Consider the following 19780-nt stretch of genomic DNA (forward strand, 5'->3'; position numbering starts at 1 on the left):
GCTTAAAGATGAAGAAGAGCCAAGATACGGGAGGTTAGGAGTCTTGGTTCTCACTCACAGATCTCAACTTTGTGTTCCCTTGTATTGTTTTTAAGTTTTTAAATTTGCACTGTAACCTCTTGGGTAGGAAGGAATTCCTATGCCTCAATCTGGGAATTATGTGAGAAGGCCATAGAGACTGCTTGGGACCTGAGGAGAGTACTCCTTTGAATTTGCATATGAACTTGGAGCTGAAAGGAGATAGGTTAGCATACTGAGAAGAATGGAGTATGATAGGAAAAAGTTCCAGAGAGGAATAATCAGAACCAGAGATTTTAAAAGAGCATGGTACTTTGAAGTCTTTGGCCTATGTCACTGGTTAAGAAATAATTCTCTAGATCTAAACTTTTTGTGCATAGCTGTGGAAGCCTTGATTTTTCAAGAATTTTATTGCCCTTTTACTCTTTCTGCCCAGTCCTCCTTGAGTTATCTGAATTTGGTTTCTTATTTATTCATGCAGATTGTTACACACCATCTCTCAGGATATATTCTGCTCTTGAGAGCACAGTATACATTTTCTTCTAGGTTGTTAAACCCCTTTATACATCAGGATTATGCAGTGGCCAGAGGGCCAGTTGCATTGCCTAAAAGAAATCTGTGAAAGTAGAGGAAGAGAACATTTTGCTTTTTTAATAAAACTGGAGATACATTCTTTGCCTTATAATGGGCTTCTTTACACTTTAGGTAGTCTATGAATAACAGAAATCATTGCTATGTGGTAAACGTAGGAAAAGCTAGAGATGATTCTCAAACCAGTATGTTTTGAAGGGAGGAGTGTTCTGAAAGATCTTTAAAATGTTAACTAGATAACAAAGATATTATTCTTCATATACCTTTTGTGAAGTAGGTAGTTGCAAAGTAAATAGAGAAAAAGGTACCTGCCCAGAGAGCTACAAATAGAATCTAGAATTTCTAGACCACAGTCTGTTTCATTATTTTTTCTACTGAATAGTTCCTGTGTTTATTTCTTATATATTGCTTTTTCCTGTCAACAGGAGGAGCATGTGAATGTTTATCAGAAATGGTAAATAGCTGAGTTACTAGACTTCTAATAAACTTGAGTTTATATGTTCTCCTGAGGGCTTTTGGTCTGTAAGTAAGTGTCTTATGTCAGTAACTCAGCAACCTACAGTTATTTAGTTAGAACCCTGAAAAAGTCACAAAAATGAATGAATTATGCTTTCTTCTGTAAGGAATTTAGAGTGTCATAGGGGAGGTACACCAGTGGTAACAATTCAGAACAATGCCATGGTTTTGATAAGAGCAGAACAAGATGCCAAGAAGACAGTGCTCTTGTAGGATCATGGAATGCTGAAAAATAAAGGGGGAAAACCCTGAAGAATGGAGAATTTCCACAGGCAAGGAATAGTCAGCACGGACAGACTGGCAGGAGGAGGAAAGCACAGGTTGTATTTGGAAAATCCAGTGTAGCTAGAGTGTAGGAGGCATGAGAGGAGACAAAACTTTCAGTTTGGCTAGAATTTTTATTAGTTTAGGGCTGAGGGGATGGTCTGTGAGCCAGGGGGAACCATTTAAAGTTTTCGAGGTGAGGAGCAGTGTAGTTGGAGTTATGTTTTAGAATCAAGACCAGTGGATTGAGGTATAAATTTGTAGCTATTATACTCATTTTTTCTCAAGTCGGTTTTGGTTTTTGAAGCATCTTTGCTTGATGTCAAGGGCAAATTCCTTTTATCTTTGGTAGTACTTCCTATTCATCATAAATGCCTTTGATGAGGATTGCTGTGGTCTGTCGGTACAGGCCTGGTACATCAGCTGTCTATCTCGTCTAGACTTTGTAAGCGTGAAAATCAGCCTTTGATTTGTGCTTCCAGCCACTGTTCATAGGCACCTCTTGCGGTATATCCTTGTTCCTCTTTCTCTGTAAGACTGTTGCCTGCTCTAGTTGACTGTGTTTTTCCTGTTCAGTAGACTGGGAGCTGCTGATGATTTCTTTTCTTCCATAACTCTGTTACATGTATTTTGGGAATGAGGTTATTCACATATTGCTAATTTACTGGCATACATAGTAAAGCAAGTGATTCAGGTTAGCTTCAATTGCTGGGCCAGTTTCTGGCAGTCACTTGTGCACAGGGTCTTCCTTTGTCACAGATCAGATTTTGTGCTGCTAAATGAATTTTTAGAAACCAAAAATATGCAGTAATATAATGATGTTTGTAGATTTCATTCTATAAACAATTTTCTTCCCGATTTTTAAGTAGTATCTGTACATCTTCAGAGTCATAGACACCTTCTAGGAGTCTTCAGATGAAGAAATTTTTGTCTGGACTCCATTCTTTTGATCCTCCTCCTCACCCCATTCATTGTACTTCTCCAAGAGAGTGAGGCCATTCAGGTATGACAGGATCTGACTCCCCGCACATCTGTAAATCTAATTCCGTCTTCTTGAAAGAGTTTCAGACTCACCTGAATATACTTCTAACCTAAGTGATTCCATAGTGTCTTTAAATCACATGTCCAGGAACAAACATTTTCGCCTTTCTCCTTTCCTGGCCTCAGGCCCCTTCCCCTTTCTCTACCCAGCCCTCCCTCCTACATGCACCCGTGGGCGTGCGCACACAAGTTTCCTGTGTTGTAATTTTATCTCGATAACTAGCATCTTCTGCTCAGTTTCCCAAGCCAACACCTTGGGAGTAAAACTTAAATTCCTTTTTATTACAAACCCTTCAAACCCTTCTTGTCTCTTAGTTTGGTTAATTTTATCTGGAAGTAAGAGAGAGCTTGACGATCAGTGGCTTAAACTGGAAGGATCCTTAATCCAGAGATTAAGCAGTCCCTGTATTAGTTGAGCAGCTCAGCCAAGTCAGCAAGGACCAAGACTTTTTCATCTTTTCACTCAGCTGTCCTCGGCATGTTGGCTTTTGTCCCTGCGTTGTCCCCTCGTCATTGTAACATGACTGTCATGCACCATAATGTCCTCATTCACTGAGCTGTGGAGACAGGTAGGTAGGACCTTTCTCCACATGCACCTCTCCTTTTAATAGTAGAAGGGAAAGACTTTGCCAGAGCCACCTTCCTTTCCTGAGAGATTGTCCAGAGTTGGCTCACAGTGACTGTGAGGAAGCTGAGAAGGAGGGTGTGTGGCTTTTCCAGCCTTTGTGGTGAGTTGTGAGTAGGCGGGTAGCTGGGAACCTGTGCTGTCTATCACATACTTCACTTTCTGAATATTCTTTAGTTCTCTTAGCCCCATTTCCACTATTGCTTCTCAAGTTCAGGCCCTCATTATCTCTGCTTTTGTAATAGACTTGTTATGAGTTTCAGTCTCAAATATTACTTCATTTTAATCCGTCTTTCCTTCTGTGACCAAAGTAATCTTCCTGAAACATAAATGATTGGTGCCATTCCTCTGCTTAAAATTCACCTATAAGATAAAGTCTAATAACTAAGGCCTTTTTTGGTGCACCTGACATTAAAAAAAACCTTTCCTACCAGTCCCCTGCTACCACTCCTCCAACTAATATTCACCCTTTATGCTCACACAATGAAATTTTTAAGTTATCCAAATAGGCTATACTGTAACCAATGTCTTTTACACATGCTGATCCTTCTGTGTGGAGTGTCCAATTGCAACGTTGCTCAGCTATTAATACAACCCCTGTCCTTCCGACTGTAGCTCAGCCTTTACTCATCAGACTTGCCTTAACTTCTGGGCCCTAGTTGTACTTTCTACACGTCTCGGTAACTGCATGTATTATCATTCTGCCCATCCCACTAGCCTGCAAGTTACTTGATTGTTGTTGTTCGGTCGCCCAGTTGTGTCCGACTCTTTGCTACGCCATGGACTGCAGCACACCAGGCCTCTCTGTCCCTCACCATCTCCTGAAGTTTGCCCAAGTTCATGTCCATTGTATCGGTGATGCCATCCAGCCATCTCATCTTCTGATGCCCTCTTCTGCCCTCAAGCTTTCCCAGCACCATAGACTTTTCCATTGTGTCAGCTTTTTGCATCAGATGACCAAAATAATGGAGTTTCAGCATGAGTCCTTCCAGTGAGTATTCAGGGTTGATTTCCCTTAAGATTGACTGGTTTGATGTCCTTGCATCCAATGGACTCTCAGGCGTATTCTCTACCACCACAGTTCAAAGGCATCAATTCTTCAGCACTCAGCCTTCTTTACGGTCCAGTCTCACAACCTTAACATGATCGCTGGGAAGGCCATTGCCTTGACATACGGACCTTTGTCCAAAGAGTAATGTCTCTGCTTTTTAACACACTGTCTAGCTTTGTCATAGCTTTCCTGCCAGGAAGAAAATGTCTTCTGATTTCAGGGCTGCAGTCACCATCCACAGTGATTTTAGAGCCCAACAAGAGGAAATCTGTGACTACTTCCACCTTTTCCCCTTCTTTTTGCCATGCAGTAAAGGGGCCGGAAATGGCACCCCACTCCAGTACTCTTGCCTGGAAAATCCCATGGATGGAGGTGCCTGGTGGGCTGCAGTCCATGGGGTCGTGAAGAGTCAGACACAACTGAGTGACTTCACTTTCACTTTTTACTTTCATGCATTGGAAAAGGAAATGGCAACCCACTCCAGTGTTCTTGCCTGGAGAATCCCAGGGACGGGGGAGCCTGGTGGGCTGCCATCTTTGGGGTTGCACAGAGTTGGACACGACTGAAGCAACTTAGCAGCAGCAGCAGCAGCAATGGGGCCGAATGCCGTGATCTTCGCTTTCTTAATATTTCATTTTAAGCTGGCTCTTTCACTCTCCTCCTTCACCCTCATCAAGAGGCTCTTTAGTTCTCTTCAGTCTCTGCCTTTCGGGTGGTATCCTCCTCATATCAAGGTTGTTGATGTTTCTCCCACTTGTTTTGATTCCAGCTTGTAACTCATCCAGCCTGGCATTTCTCAGTGTATAGATTAAACAAACATGGTCTCTACTGTTTATGTCCTTTATTGTGCCCATCTTTGAGCACAATGTTCCGTTGATATCTCCAATTTTCCTGAAGAGCTCTCTAGTCTTTCCCCTTCCGTTGTTTTCTTCTAGTTCTATGCATTGTTCACTGAAGAAGGCCTTCTTGTCTCTGTGCTGCTCTTAGGCACTCTGCATTGAGTTGGATGTACCTTTCCCTTTCTTTCTCCCTTGCTTTTCACTTCTCTTATTTCTTTGGCTATTTGTAAAGCCTTCTCAGATAACCACTTTGCCTTCTTCTTTTCTTTTCCTTTGGGATGGTTTTGTTTGCCTCCTGTACAATATTACGGACCTCCGTCCATAGTTCTTCAGGCACTCTGTCTGCAAGATACAATCCCTTGAATCTATTCATTAACCGTCACTGCATATTCATAGGGGATCTGATCTAAGTCATACCTGGCTGACCTAGTGGTTTTCCCTGCTTTCTTTAGGCCTGAATTTTGCTGTGAGAAGCTGATGATCTGAGCCACAGTCAGCTCCAGGTCTTGTTTTGGCTGACTGTATACAGCTTCTCCATCTTTGGCTACAAAGAATGTAATCAGTTTGATTTCAGTACTGGCCATTTGATGATGTCCATGTGTAAAGTCGTCTCTTGTGTTGTTGAAAAAGGGTATTTTCTATGACCAATACATTTTCTTGGCAAAATTCAGTTAGCCTTTACCCTGCTTCATTTTGTTCTCCAAGGCCAAACTTACCTGTTATTTTGGATATCTTTTGACTTCCTACTTTTGCATTCCAATCCCCATTGAACAGAACATCTTTTTTGGTGTTAGTTTTAGGAGGTCTTCTGGGTCTTCATAGAACCGATCAGCTTCTTTGGCATCAGTGGCAGGGGCGTAGACTTGGATTGCTCTAATGTTAAATGGCTTGTCTTGAAAATGAACCAAGATCGTTCTGTCATTTTTGAGGTGGCACCCAAGTACTGCATTTCAGACTCTTTTGTTGATTATAAGTGCTATTCCATTTCTTCTATGGGGTTCTTGCCCACAGTAGTAGATCATCTGAATTAAATTTGTCCATTCCCGTCCATTTTGGTTCACTGATGTGAACTAAAGATGTCGATGTTTTTTTCTTACCATCTCTGCTTGACCACGTCCAATTTATCTTGATTCATGGACCTAACATTCCAGTTCCTACGCAGTACCATTTTTTGCAGCATCGGATTTTATTTTCATCACCAGACACATCCATGACTGAGCGTCATTTCCACTTTGGCCCAGCCGCTCCATTCTCTCTGGGCTGTTAGTCGCCCAGGAGCATATTGGACACCTGCAGACCTGGGGGGCTCATCCTTCGGTGTCATGTCTTTTTGTCCTTTTATACGGTTCATGAGGTTCTAATGGAGCGGTTTGCCCTTCCCTCCTCCAGTGGGTTATGCCTTGTCTGAACTCTTCGTTAGGACCCGTCCATCTTGGGTGGCCCTACTCGGCAGGGCCCAATAGCTTCATCGAGTAATGCAAGTCCCTCTGGCACAGCAAGGCCGTGATCCATGAAGGGGAGTTACTTGACAGCATTGTACCGTCACCAGTGTTTAGAACAGGGCCTGTCACTAGAAGCTGTTCTGTAAGTAATATTTACTAAATGAATGGGATTCTAACTAGGCAGTTTTATTTGGAATGGTGCCAGTACTTAAATGGTATGAAAAAGTTATCTGATCCCTCTTCTCCTGTGTCAAATGCCTGTTTCTGGGGGTTTTTTTCCTGTACTTTTACTTAGTTTATTGTAGGATTTTAGCTTTATTGTTGGAATTGGGTGACCAAGAAGGGGAATAGGATAGGAAAAAATACAATTATTGTTCTATGGCGTAGCTTTTTTCGGGGGGAGGGGGGTTGTTTTAAACACTGTGGAACTAAACTGAAGAAATGTTCTTAACTGGTTTATTCTTTGAACTTGGGTGTTAGTCACTCCTTGGAAGATAATCCCTCCAAAAACATTGTCAGTATCTGATTAATAGGAAGTAATTCCTTTTTTTTTTTTAATTTTATTTTATTTTTAAACTTTACAAAATTGTATTAGTTTTGCCAAATATCAAAATGAATCTGCCACAGGTATACATGTGTTCCCCATCCTGAACCCTCCTCCCTCCTCCCTCCCCCTCCATACCATCCCTCTGGGTCATCCCAGTGCACCAGCCCCAAGCATCCAGTATTGTGCATCGAACCTGGACTGGCAACTCGTTTCATACATGATATTTTACATGTTTCAATGCCATTCTCCCAAATCTTCCCACCCTCTCCCTCTCCCACAGAGTCCATAAGACTGTTCTATACGTCAGTGTCTCTTTTGCTGTCTCATACACAGGGTTATTGAACTGGACTAAATTTTCTTGTACCAAGTATGCTTCTTGGACCAGTGACTCTCCTACCACTTGTTCTAAAAACAGTGACCCACAGGTCTAGCTTTAAAAAAAAAAAAAAAGGACAGTCATAAATCTGCCCTCTTATGTTATCCCTAACAGTATCCGCTCTTCTTTTTTCCTCCTTTTTTTGGGGGGCGGGGAGTGGTTTAGTATGTAAAAGAATCCAGTGCCTCTATATGTTTGTTTTACATTCCCACAATAACAAATTGCCCCAAACTTAGTGGTTTATGACAGTGCAGATTTATTCTCTCACACTTGCGTAGGTCAGATGTTCAGGTGGACTAGGCTGGTTCCTCTCCTCTGGGTCTCACAGGTTTGAAAGCAGGTCATCAGCTGGCCTAGGCTGCAGGGACAAATCTGCTGCTGAGTCTGTTAGAGTGTTAGGAAAATTCAGTTGCCTGCAGTTGTAGGGCTGAGGTCCCATTCCTTGCTGTTGTGTCAGCCAGGCCCCTCTCAGATGCTTAAAGCCTCTTGCATTCCTCACCTGCATCCTTCATCTTCAGACTGGCAATAATGCATTGAGTCCTTGTCACACTTTAGATAGCTCTGGCCTCCCCTTCTGCCACATCGATTCCACATCCATCCAGAGGAAGTTCTCTGCTTTTGTGGGGTTTTATAGATAGATGAGACCCATGAGGATATTCCAGGGGAATATGTATCTTGAGGGCTTCCCAGGTGGGTCAGATGATAAAGAATCTGCCTGCAATGCAGGAGACCCAGCTAGAGGAGACCCACGAGGGTATTCCAGGGAAGTATCTATCTTGAAGTCTATAACTTTACTTCTGAAAGTCCCTTTGCCATGTAACATAACATATTCATAGGTTCTGTAGACCAGGATCTAGACATCTTAAGAAGTCATTCTGCCTACCACACCATCTGTGAAAGACATTTTGTAAACCCCAAAATGTTCAGTGTTCCCTTTCAGCAGTCCTTTGACTTGCCATGGAATAAATGCTAACCTAGTAACTTAAAATGGAAAATCTGATGTTCAGTCGTCCCCCAGTATCCTTGGAGGAATTGGTTCCAGGCCCCACCCCAGATACCAAAATCTGCAGATGTTCAAATCGCATAGTTGGCCCTCCTTGTGCACAGATGCAGAAACTGGATTCAAAGGCCGACTATATTTATTGGGAAAAATAAAGTCTACATTTCAGGTGTTCCCATGTTGTTAAAAAGTCAAAGGTATTCAAAAAGTATGGAAGCTTTTTTGATTGACAGGTACTCAGATATTAAGGGTCCAAGCGTGTTGATGACTGCAGACCCTTCAGACCACAGTGGTGCGCTGCATGTCAGTCCCAGGGTCACGTGATGAGGGATAAAGTTAACAAAATAGAGTTTAGTGAAACTAACTTTAGAGCCTACTATTTTAGGTGAATTCTTTTGTTAAACAGATTTTTCTTAAGACAAGTTATACTTTCCATTTGTTGACTGTCAAGATTTTCTATAAGATATTTAAATTCCAAAGCACTATTATTGTTCGTATATCACCCAGTTGGGTGATATTAGATATTTTATTATTATATAAAGAGAAGACTGCCAAAATAATATTATTATTATTGTTGTTCAGTTGTTAAGTGGTTTGACTCTAACACCCCATGGACTGCAGCACACCAGGCTTCCCTGTCCTTCACTGTCTCCCAGAGTTTGCTCAAATTCATGTTCGTTGAATTGAGGATGCTATCTAACCGTCTCATCCTCTGCCTCCCTCTTCTCCTTTTGCCTTCAGTCTTTCCCAGCATCACCATCTTTTCCACTGAGTCTGCTCTTCGCATCAGGTGGCCAAAGTATTGGAGCTTCAATTTCAGCATCAGCCCAATGAATATTCAGAGTATTAAACTATGAGAAAGGCAGAGCAATTATAAAGGGAAACAAGATATGTGTAAAACAGTTTCATTTCTATTTATCTGGAATGTATTTTAGTATTTGACTGTGATAGTTCCTTACCCATGAAATGAAAACTCAAAAATTAACTAATTGACCCCACATTATTTGAAATAAAAGTCTCTCCTCACCAAATTGTGATGTCATCCTTATCATAATATTGAATTCTTGCCCATAGAGAATTGATTAGTCTCATTACTACACTATTTTAATTAATATAATTTTACAATATATTTAGTATATGGCTGGGCCAATTTCTGTTTATTATCATTCCAAAGTTTTCGTGGCTATTACTCATTTTCTTTTCTAGGACTACTTTGTAAGGCTCTGAAAAAATTCCAAACTTTTTTTGTCTCTCTCTCTTTAATTTTATTGAAGTATACCTGAAATTTATTGTCTTGATCATTTTTAGCTATGTAGTTCAATGTACATTCACATGGTTGTGCAACCAGTCTCCAGAGCTTTTTGTCATCTTTCAAAAGTGAAATTATACCCTTTAAACAACCATTTCCCACTTCCCCTTCCCCTCAGTCCCTGGTTATCACCGTTCTGCTTTCTTTGTCTATGAATAGACACCTCATACAAGTAGACTCGTGCAGTGTTTGGTTTTTTGTAACTGACCTATTTCTCTCTGCATCGTGTTCTCAGGGTTCATCCCTGTTGAGCACGTGTCAGTTTTTTCCTTCTCAAGGCTGAATAATAGTCCACACTTTGTGCATTTATCTGTCGATTGACGTTGTTTGCTTTCACTTTTTAGGTATTGGAAATAACGCTGCTGCGACTGTGGCTATACAAGTATCAGTTCCAGGTCTCTGCTTTCAGTCCCTTAGCTATATACCCCATAGCCCGTAAAACTTTTTAAAGATTCATAACATTTCAGCCACATGTTATCCCTAGAAAGGCTTCCACTAGCCTAAAATTACAGGAAGAGTTTATACTTTCATTCCCAAGTGAAAAGCCAGTGCTAATTAATGAACGATCCGTGAGTCCCCACGTTCATCGGAGGTACATGGTACATTTATCCTATCTTAAATTATCATTCTATATAAGTCTATTTCTTGACATTCTGTACTCTTCATTTATTTAGTTACCTCTTCCTGCACCATTACAGGTGTTTAATTGTAGTATTCTACTATGTTTTGATGACTGGTGATGAGTTTCTCATATTCTCCTTCAGAAGTCTCTTTTTTCCTCCACATACCTATTTTTCAAACAGAATTTAAACTCAGTTTATCAAAAAAGTCATTGAAAATTCAAACATAATGACACTAAATTTGTGAATAATTTTGGGGGAGAATAGATAGATTTACAATATTGAGTTTTTCCCGTAATAATAAGAGCTGACAGTTTTGTGTGTTTTCTGTCTGCCAACCATTGTAATAAGCCATTCTCTTGTATCCCTTTTGGTGAAACAGGCTTAGTTGAAGAGCCTGCTCAGACTCATGCCTTAAGTGGTAGAGCAGGGTTTTTTTTAATTAATTTATTTTAATTGGAGGCTAATTACTTTACAATATTGTGGTGGTTTTTGCCATACATTGACATGAATCAGCCACGGGTGTTCATGTGTCCCCCGTCCCAAAACCCTCTCCCACCTCCCTCCCCATCCCATCCCTCAGGCTTGTCCCAGTGCACCCGCTTTGAGTGCCCTGTTTCATGCATTGAACTTGGATTGGTCATCTATTTCACATATGGTAATATACATGTTTCAGTGCTATTCTCTCAAATAATCCCACCCTCGCCTTCTCCCACAGAGTCCAAAAGTCTGTTCTTTATATCCATGTCTCTTTTGCTGTCTTGCATATAGGGTCATTGTTACCGTTTTTCTAAATTCCATGCTAAGTCACTTCAGTTGTGTCAGACTCTGTGCAACCCCATAGATGGCAGCCCACCAGGCTCCCCCGTCCATGGAATTCTCCAGACAAGAACACTCGAGTGGGTTGCCATTTCCTTCTCCAATGCATGCAAGTGGAAAGTGAAAGTGAAGTCGCTCAGTCATGTCTGACTCTTTGCAACCCCATGGACTGCAGCCTACCAGGCTCCTCCGTCCATGGGATTTTCCAGGCAAGAGTACTGGAGTGGATTGCCATTGCCTTCTCCATCTAAATTCCATATATATTCATTAATATACTATATTGGTATTTTTCTTTCTGACTTACTTCACTCTGTATAATACGCTCCAGTTTCATCCACCTCATTAGAACTGACTCAAATGTGTTCTTTTAATAGCTGAGTAATATTCCACTGTGTATATATACCACAACTTTCTTTTTTTTGTTGTTGTTATTCAGATAAATTATTTTTTTTTAATTTTATTTTATTTTTAAATTTTACATAATTGTATTAGTTTTGCCAAATATCAAAATGAATCCGCCACAGGTATACATGTGTTCCCCATCCTGAACCCTCCTCCCTCCTCCCTCCCCATACCATCCCTCTGGGTCGTCCCAGTGCACCAAGCCCCAAGCATCCAGTATCGTGCATCAAACCTGGACTGGCAGCTCGTTTCATACATGATATTTTACATGTTTCAATGCCATTCTCCCAAATCTTCCCACCCTCTCCCTCTCTCTCAGAGTCCATAAGACTGTTCTATACATCAGTGTCTCTTTTGCTGTCTCGTACACAGGGTTATTGTTACCATCTTTCTAAATTCCATATATATGCGTTAGTATACTGTATTGGTGTTTTTCTTTCTGGCTTACTTCACTCTGTATAATAGGCTCCAGTTTCATCCACCTCATTAGAACGGATTCAAATGTATTCTTTTTAATGGCTGAGTAATACTCCATTGTGTATATGTACCATAGCTTTCTTATCCATTCATCTGCTGATGGACATCTAGGTTGCTTCCATGTCCTGGCTATTATAAACAGTGCTGCGATGAACAGTGGGGTACATGTGTCTCTTTCCCTTCTGGTTTCCTCAGTGTGTATGCCCAGCAGTGGGATTGCTGTGTCATAAGGCAGTTCTATTCCCAGTTTTTTAAGGAGTCTCCACACTGTTCTCCATAGTGGCTGTACTAGTTTGCATTCCCACCAACAGTGTAAGAGGGTTCCCTTTTCTCCACACCCTCTCCAGCATTTATTACTTGTAGACTTTTGGATCGCAGCCATTCTGACTGTATACCACAACTTTCTTACCCATTCATCCACCAGTGGACATCTAGGTTGCTTCCATGTCCTAGCTATTGTAAACAGTGCTGTGATGAACACTGGGGTACATGTGGATAGAGCAATTTTGAACCAAGAGCTCTGACACTAAAATCTGTGCCATTAACCACCATATAGCACCCCTCATCCATGGAAAGTGCTATATTTCTCTTTATTTGTCCTAATCTTACACACATCAATAAACTAAGTTTCATTATGCTCTTCGGAACCCATGAATGGGTAGTGATTTTTAAACATCCCTTACATCCTCATCCTTTTTTGTAAATGATTTTGTAAATGGTTGGTTTTATGTGTCAACTGGATATAGAGAGCCCGGTTTTCAGTCAAGCAGCAGTCTAGGTATTGCTGTGAAAATATTTTCTAGATTTGGTAAATATTTAAATCAGTAGACTTTGAGTAAAACAGATTATCCTCCGTAATGTGGGTGGGCATCATCTAATCAGTTGAAGACCTTAAGAAAAAAGACCAAGATCCTTTCAAGAAGAAGGAGTTCTGCGTCATACGGCTGTAATGTCACTTCTTCCCGCCTCTCTAGCCTGCTGTCCTGTCCTGCAGGTTTCATGCTTGCCATCCCCCACAATTACATGAGTCAGTTTCTTAATAATCACTTCCTTACTCCCACCGCCCCATCCAAGTTAGATTTTGTAGTCTACCATTTTAATCATTCCCTCTGTCATACTTGTCTAGCAGCTGTAGTTAAATTGAACTCTCCATCTACTCAACACCTCAGCAGCCAGATGCAGCTAGAGAAAAACATACAACCATACAGACTAATCTCACTTTAAAATCATGACCACAAACCCCAGGAGGACCCTAAATGCCATTTGGCAACGTTTCCTTATTTCTCTGGTCAACTGACTTACCCACTCTCCAAGACAATTGCAGTATTTCATGCTCTTTCCACCTTCTTTACTCTCAGCTGATGACTTCACTGCTTATTTCATTTAAATTAAAAAAAAAAATTGAAGAGAATGTTCTCATCCTTCCACTACCACTGTTCATCTCCCTTCTATTACCTGGAATGGACTGAATTGCCCATGTCCCTGTCTGAGGTCAAACCTTCCACTGTGTGCTGAAACCCATGCTCTTCTATGCAAGGACTTTGCTGTCAGAATTGTCTTCTGTTCTCTCTTCGTTTTTTGTTTTTTTTTTAACCCTGCTTTCATTCCAATCAGCATACGAATATGCTGTAATATTTTCCAGCTCTTAGCCATTTGAATCAAGGAGAACTAGTGGGATACTTCAATATTGTCTCTGTTAACTGTCCACCATATTGTACCATGATGTTCCCATCGTGCTCTCAGCCTGGGGGGTTATGTCATTTTAAATCAGCTTCCAAAGTAGTTTATTACTTTTAAGAGGCTAACAAATAGCAAAGCAAGCAAGGGCTGTGATGTTTCAGTTCACATTCATTCTGACCTGCTGTTTTATCTGTGGGTATCAAACCAATAATGCAGCAGGACTTCCCTCGCAGTCCAGTGGTTGATAGTTCTCGCTTCCATTGCAGGGGGCATGGGTTCAATCCCTCATCTGGAACCTAAGATCCTACATGCTGCGTGACATGGTCAACCAAAAAAAAAAAAGCAGTTTTTTGCATTTTCTGAGTTATTCATTCTGCAGTGAACTTGAGGGTAGAGACAGTGTGTTACTCTTCTTTTATTCCCAGAGCGTGGTACATGGTAATTACAGTACTTTAAAAAGGTTTCTTGGACTTAACCTGAGGTTCCCCTAGGACTTGTCATTCTGTAACAGTTTCTTCCTCCACTGTGTCATCTTGTTAGTGGCTGCTGCTTGCAGGATGGAGAAGTATGCATGCAGGGTTCTGCGTTGCTCAGGTGTCTTGGCAGGTCTCCCTGGCCAGTCGGGTGGCGAGTGAGAGTCACAGAACATCCACACTGGTTCAGAACAAGAGTATCAATATGAGAAAGAAGGCTGGGTCAGGCCTGCCTTCTCCTTGGTCATGCCTGCAGTCTGTTACTGAAAGTAGTGAAATGTGTTAATAGTTCTTTGTCTTTGTGGTTTAGCCTTGGCATCAGGTTGCATGGATTTGTATTTTACCTCCTGCTTTTCAGCTGTGTGACTTTGGGGAAATTACTTAACTTCTCTGTGCTAGTGTTTCTTTCTAAAATGGGAATAGGATTTCCCTGGCCATTCAGTGGTTAAGACTCCATGATTCCAATACAGGGGATGCAGGTTCCATCTCTTGCAAAGGCACTAAGATTCTACATGCCAAATGGTCAAAAAATAAATAAAATGGGAGTAGTACTGTACTTGGCCCATAGAGTTTTATAAGGATCATATGAGTCAATTTATATAAGATGCACAGAATGATACCTGGCACTATACCTGGCATAGAATGATCAGCACTAGAAAGTGTTAGCTGTTGTTATTGCTTGTGTTGCTATTTGCAGGATTGTAAAAGCTTAAGTGAGCTTCCGTTTGTATACTTTCAGTAGTTGCAACACCTAACAGCTTGATTTTGGGGATTTCTTCAGTTTATCTGAAGGAGAGTTAGTACACAGAGCAAAGCTCTACCCCAATTGAAGCATTAAAAGCAGGTTGTGGTAGATGCAGAGAACAAACTAGTGGTTACCAGTCAGGAAGGGATCGAGCAATAGAGAGGTAGGGGAGTGGGTACGAACTACTGGGTGTAAGACAGGCTCAAGGATATAATTGTATAACATGGGGAATATAGTCAATATTTTATAACAACTGTAAATGGAAAACCAACTTGTAAAATTGTATAAAAAATTAATAATTTAGATCGTATTCAAGTGGGCTATTGTACATTTGACATCGTCTCCAAGATCTCTGTCATACTAAATATATAAAATTGGGGTTAATTGCGTAGCCTTTTTTATCCCCTTGGGTGTTAGAGTTGACAGCTAGTGTTCAGCCTTTCTGCCGCATGAACTTAATGGAAGTAATTTACAAGTCTTGAAGTATTTATGGAAACTAAAACAATTTAGCTTGAGATTGGTTTGTATACCATAGCGTAATTGTAATTTCTAACTCACTGTCCAGCGGTGAGTTAAATGAACCACCAGATAAGGTTAACATGTTCGTTGTCTCCGGCAGTCCTCAGTTATAATCTGTCGTGTGTATTGTAATCTGCTGAATAGTATTAAAAGAGTTGTCTGGTTGAAGTACCGTGGAAATTTCTAGTTTCTAAAAGGAACACATCTTGTAGACTTTCCCTCTCCTTCACATTTGAAGGTTAGTTATAGTTCGCAGGGCAAGAGGTCTCTACATTACTGAACTAGGTAAGGTGGGCATGTCATATGGCTTTTAGGCAAAGAGTAATGATGGCTGTTTTTACTTGTGATGGTATGTGATAGGTCACCAAAATTTCACACTTAAGAAACACGATGAACTAATATTAATGATTTCCATCTTATTCTGAAGTTGTTCAGGACACTGCAGGACTATGTAAAGAAAATCTAAGCCACATGAGACTATTAGGAAGTAGTGTGATTTAAAAAAGCAGTAGATGAAGGCTAAGAAACCTGGGTTCTATGTACGACTTAGCCACTTATGTGGCCTTGGGTGCAAATTACTTGCTTGAATATCCCAAAAGTGATTTATATATTTTGTGTGGACTATAATGAAAGACCAAGTAAGTGAAAGGATCTGTTAGAGTGACATCCAAAAAATGAGTTACTTATGATATATACACATATTTGTTTTAACACTTATCAAATTGTGATTGATTGTTTACATTCTTAATGAGTTCTTTATGGACAGGGACTGTGAGTTGATCATCCTTAAATCTCCGGTGTCTAGCAGAGTCCCCGACACATACATTTTATTAATCAAAGTTGTCTAACTTTATATATAGCTTTGCAGGGAAGTAAAAATTTTAAAAAAGATTTAAACTGAGATGCAGTTTAGGAGAACTGTCTAAAACCATTTCTCAATTTTATCCTGGGCTTCCCTTCTGGTCAGCTGGTAAAGAATCCACCCGCAAGGTGGGAGACCTGGGTTCAATCTCTGGGTTGGGAAGATCCCCTGGAGAAGGGAACGGCTACCCACTCCAATAATCTGACCTGGAGAATTTCATGGACTGTATAGTCCATGGGGGGGTCACAAAGAGTCAGACACAACTGAGCAACTTTCACTTTCAACTAAGATATACATTTTATATAATACTTATTAAATGCACATGTAACTGAAACCAGATATTTAGGAAACACTTCGGTGTGTATGTGATATCCTCTGATAAGTTCTATTCCACTATGCTTTGTGCGTTAAGTCACTTCAGTCATGTCCAACTCTTTGCAACCCTACGGACTGTAGCTCACCAGGCTCCTCTGTCCATGGGATTCTCCAGGCAAGAATAATGAAGTGGGTTGCCATGCCCTCCTCCAGGTGGTCTTCCCAACCCAGGGATCGAACCCAAGTCGCTTGTGTCTCCTGCATTTGTAAGTGGGTTCTTTACAACTGGCACTGCCTGAGAAGCCCACACTATGTTTCATTCAGTTAAAATAATACTGGCACAGCCCACTGAAGTGATTTCAGGATTTTTTAATGAGTTTTACACCTGCGGTTTAAAAGATAACTTTTCAAGAATGCAATCTCCAAGAGAACAGAAACTTGCTTATGTTTGAGTCTGTATTGCTAGTTCCTAGGTGTTCAATACATATTTCTTGAATGAGTAAAAGAGTGGCGATCCTCTTTTCCCATATTGTCGTTCAGTCGATAAGTAGTGTCCAACTCTTTGCAATCCCATGAACTGTAGCATGCCAGGCTTCCCTGTCTTTCAGTATCTCCTGAGTTTGCTCAAACCCATGTCCATTGAGTCAGTGAGGCCATCCAACCATCTCATCCTCTGTTGTCCCCTTCTCTTCTTGCCCTCAATCTTTCCCTGCATCAGGGTCTTTTCTAATGAGTTGGCTCTTTGCATCAGGTGGCCAAAGTATTGGAGCTTCAGCTTCAACATCAGTCCTTCCAGTGAATATTCAGGACTGATTTCCTTTAGGATTGACTGGTTTGATCTCCTTGCTAAGGAACTCTCAAGAGTCTTCTCCAACGCCACAATTCAAAAGCATCAGTTCTTTGGCACTAAGCATTCTTTATGGTCCAACTCTCACATCCATACATGACTACTGGAAAAATCATAGCTTTGACTATATGGACCTTTATTGGTAAAGTGATGCCTCTGCTTTTTAATATGCTGTCTAGGCTTGTCATAGCTTTTCTTCCAAGGAACATGCATCTTTTAATTTCATGACTGCAGTCACCATCTGGAGTGATTTTGGAGCCCAAGAAAATAAAGTCTGTCACTGTTTCCCTTTTTTCCCCCATGTATTTGCCATGAAGTGATAGAACTGTATAACATGATCTTCTTTTTATGAATGTTGAGTTTTGAGTTTTAAGCCACTTTTTCACTCTCCTCTTACACTTTTATCACAAGGCTTTTTAGTCCTTTGCTTTCTGCCATAAAGGTGGTGTCATCTGTGTATCTGAGGTTATTGATGTTTCTCTTGGCAATCTTGATTCCAGTTTGTGCTTCATCCAACCTGGCATTTCACATGATGTACTCGGCATATAAGGTAAATAAGAAGGGTGACAATAAACAGTCTTGACGTACTTCGTCCCAATTTGGAACCAGTCTATTTCATGTCGGGTTCTAACTTGACCTGTCTGGTTGCTTCTTGACCTGCATACAGGTTTCTCAGGAGGCAGGTAAGGTGGTCTGTTATTCCTGTTTCTTTAAGAATTTTCCATAGTTGTGATCCACACAGTCAGAGGCTTTTAACGTAGTCAGTGAAGCAGAAATAGATGGGGTTTTTTGGAATTCCATTGCTTTTTCCCATGCTCTTTCCCATGAGTCACATTTAAGGACAGGACAAAGGAAAAAGGATTACATATTCCTTGCTACATTTCAGCTGATCAAGAATTTGAATGATCTAAGTATAATACAATACACTAAGCAACATAGAGGGTACAGAATTAAGTAAGACTTTGTCTCAGATCTCATGCAGTTTTAGAACCCAATCCAGGAGGATAATCAAATACAAATAGGCTCCTTAAAAGGAGTTTCAGTGTTTTACCAAAATATTTCACACAACTAAATTAAGTGCTTGCTAGGAGAGATTTGCCAAGAACTTGGTTTTCTGGTATAGTTGTGGTTCAGGACCAAGAACTGGTAGTAAGTGCCCTGTCCCATCTGCTAGTAGAGTCAAACTGTGGATCATATAAAATAGGTTTAGTCTTGAAAATATTCATGGCGCATTTGTTTCACTGTTGATTTGACTTTTAAAAATCTATTCTCCTTTAAATAACTTAATTCAGAGTCATCTTGTATCTAGCTTGTTGTGGGTTTTAGAAATGGGATCTTTTGGTAAACATAGTAATTTGTTTTTGAGAATTAGTTTGCCTAATCGATAAAGAGGAGGAAACTTCAGCCCTGTACAAAATACATGTCACCACATTTTCTTTGCTTTTTAGATTATCATGTCAGTATATATATGTTATCATGCCAGTATATCATGTCAGGCATATTCACACTCATGCGATCAGGACAGTACTTAGGAGCTTTTAAGACTCAGTACAGTCCCTAAGAAAGCCAGTCTTAGGCTAACTTTAGGTTTTATCAGGAAGGTGCAGTCTAAATAGTTATATTGAAGCAAATGTAAACTGAGACTGTCCCAGCAAACAAGGAAGTATGGCCATAGCTTTTGTGCATATGTTTATTTTGGCTACACTGTCAGTCTTGGGCTAACTTTAAATTTTATCACCAGAACTGAGACTTCAGAGTAAAACACTATGAACTAAAAGATTACTGACAAATCTTTCATAATCAGGAGATATTACATACTCCAAAAGGTTAAGGCTTCATACCTTAATTACTGTTATCAACAATTTATACATAATTTTGAAATGAAAATGTTTTTGATATGTAGATAATTTTTTTTCCCCTAAGACAGAGAAAGTCAGCCATGTGCTTATCAGATAATATTTTCTGGTAGTGAAGAGATTGGACATTTTCTTAGAAATAGTAATAAAATAGCATCTATACTATATAATTCTTATAGTATAAAAGCAAATTAACAGACATAGATGGGTATTCATGATTTCATCTAAAAAAATACTGGAAAATCTTGGTTCATTCAGTGCAATTTTATTGTCTCTGGTTTATGACCAGCCTGTTGTTAAAGCACCATAGAAAGCATTTAAATATGATTTACTGTTAAGTAGCATTTGTGGTAAGATTACCTTGGAATATATCCATTGGTACCAAAAAGACTTCATAAAGTAGCTTGACAGTGTGAACGTCAAGGACAGTTTTATATGAGAAGGCACTATAATAATTACCCCAGTCTCTACTTGTCACAGTTTATTTTGGATTTTTAACTCAGAAATTGAAATATCTTGTCCTAAACACCTTTTGGGGGGAATAAA

General features: G+C 40.2%; 1 protein-coding gene across 3 annotated transcripts in view; it reads left to right on the top strand.

The window, feature by feature from the left end:
- The window catches only part of DESI2 (desumoylating isopeptidase 2), a 46522-nt gene that overhangs the window by 1216 nt on the left and 25526 nt on the right, over positions 1–19780 (top strand). The gene's annotated exons all lie outside the window — the stretch shown is intronic.

This window comes from Bubalus bubalis, chromosome 5 (genome assembly GCF_019923935.1).
Source record: "Bubalus bubalis isolate 160015118507 breed Murrah chromosome 5, NDDB_SH_1, whole genome shotgun sequence".
Classification (NCBI taxonomy): domain Eukaryota; kingdom Metazoa; phylum Chordata; class Mammalia; order Artiodactyla; family Bovidae; genus Bubalus; species Bubalus bubalis.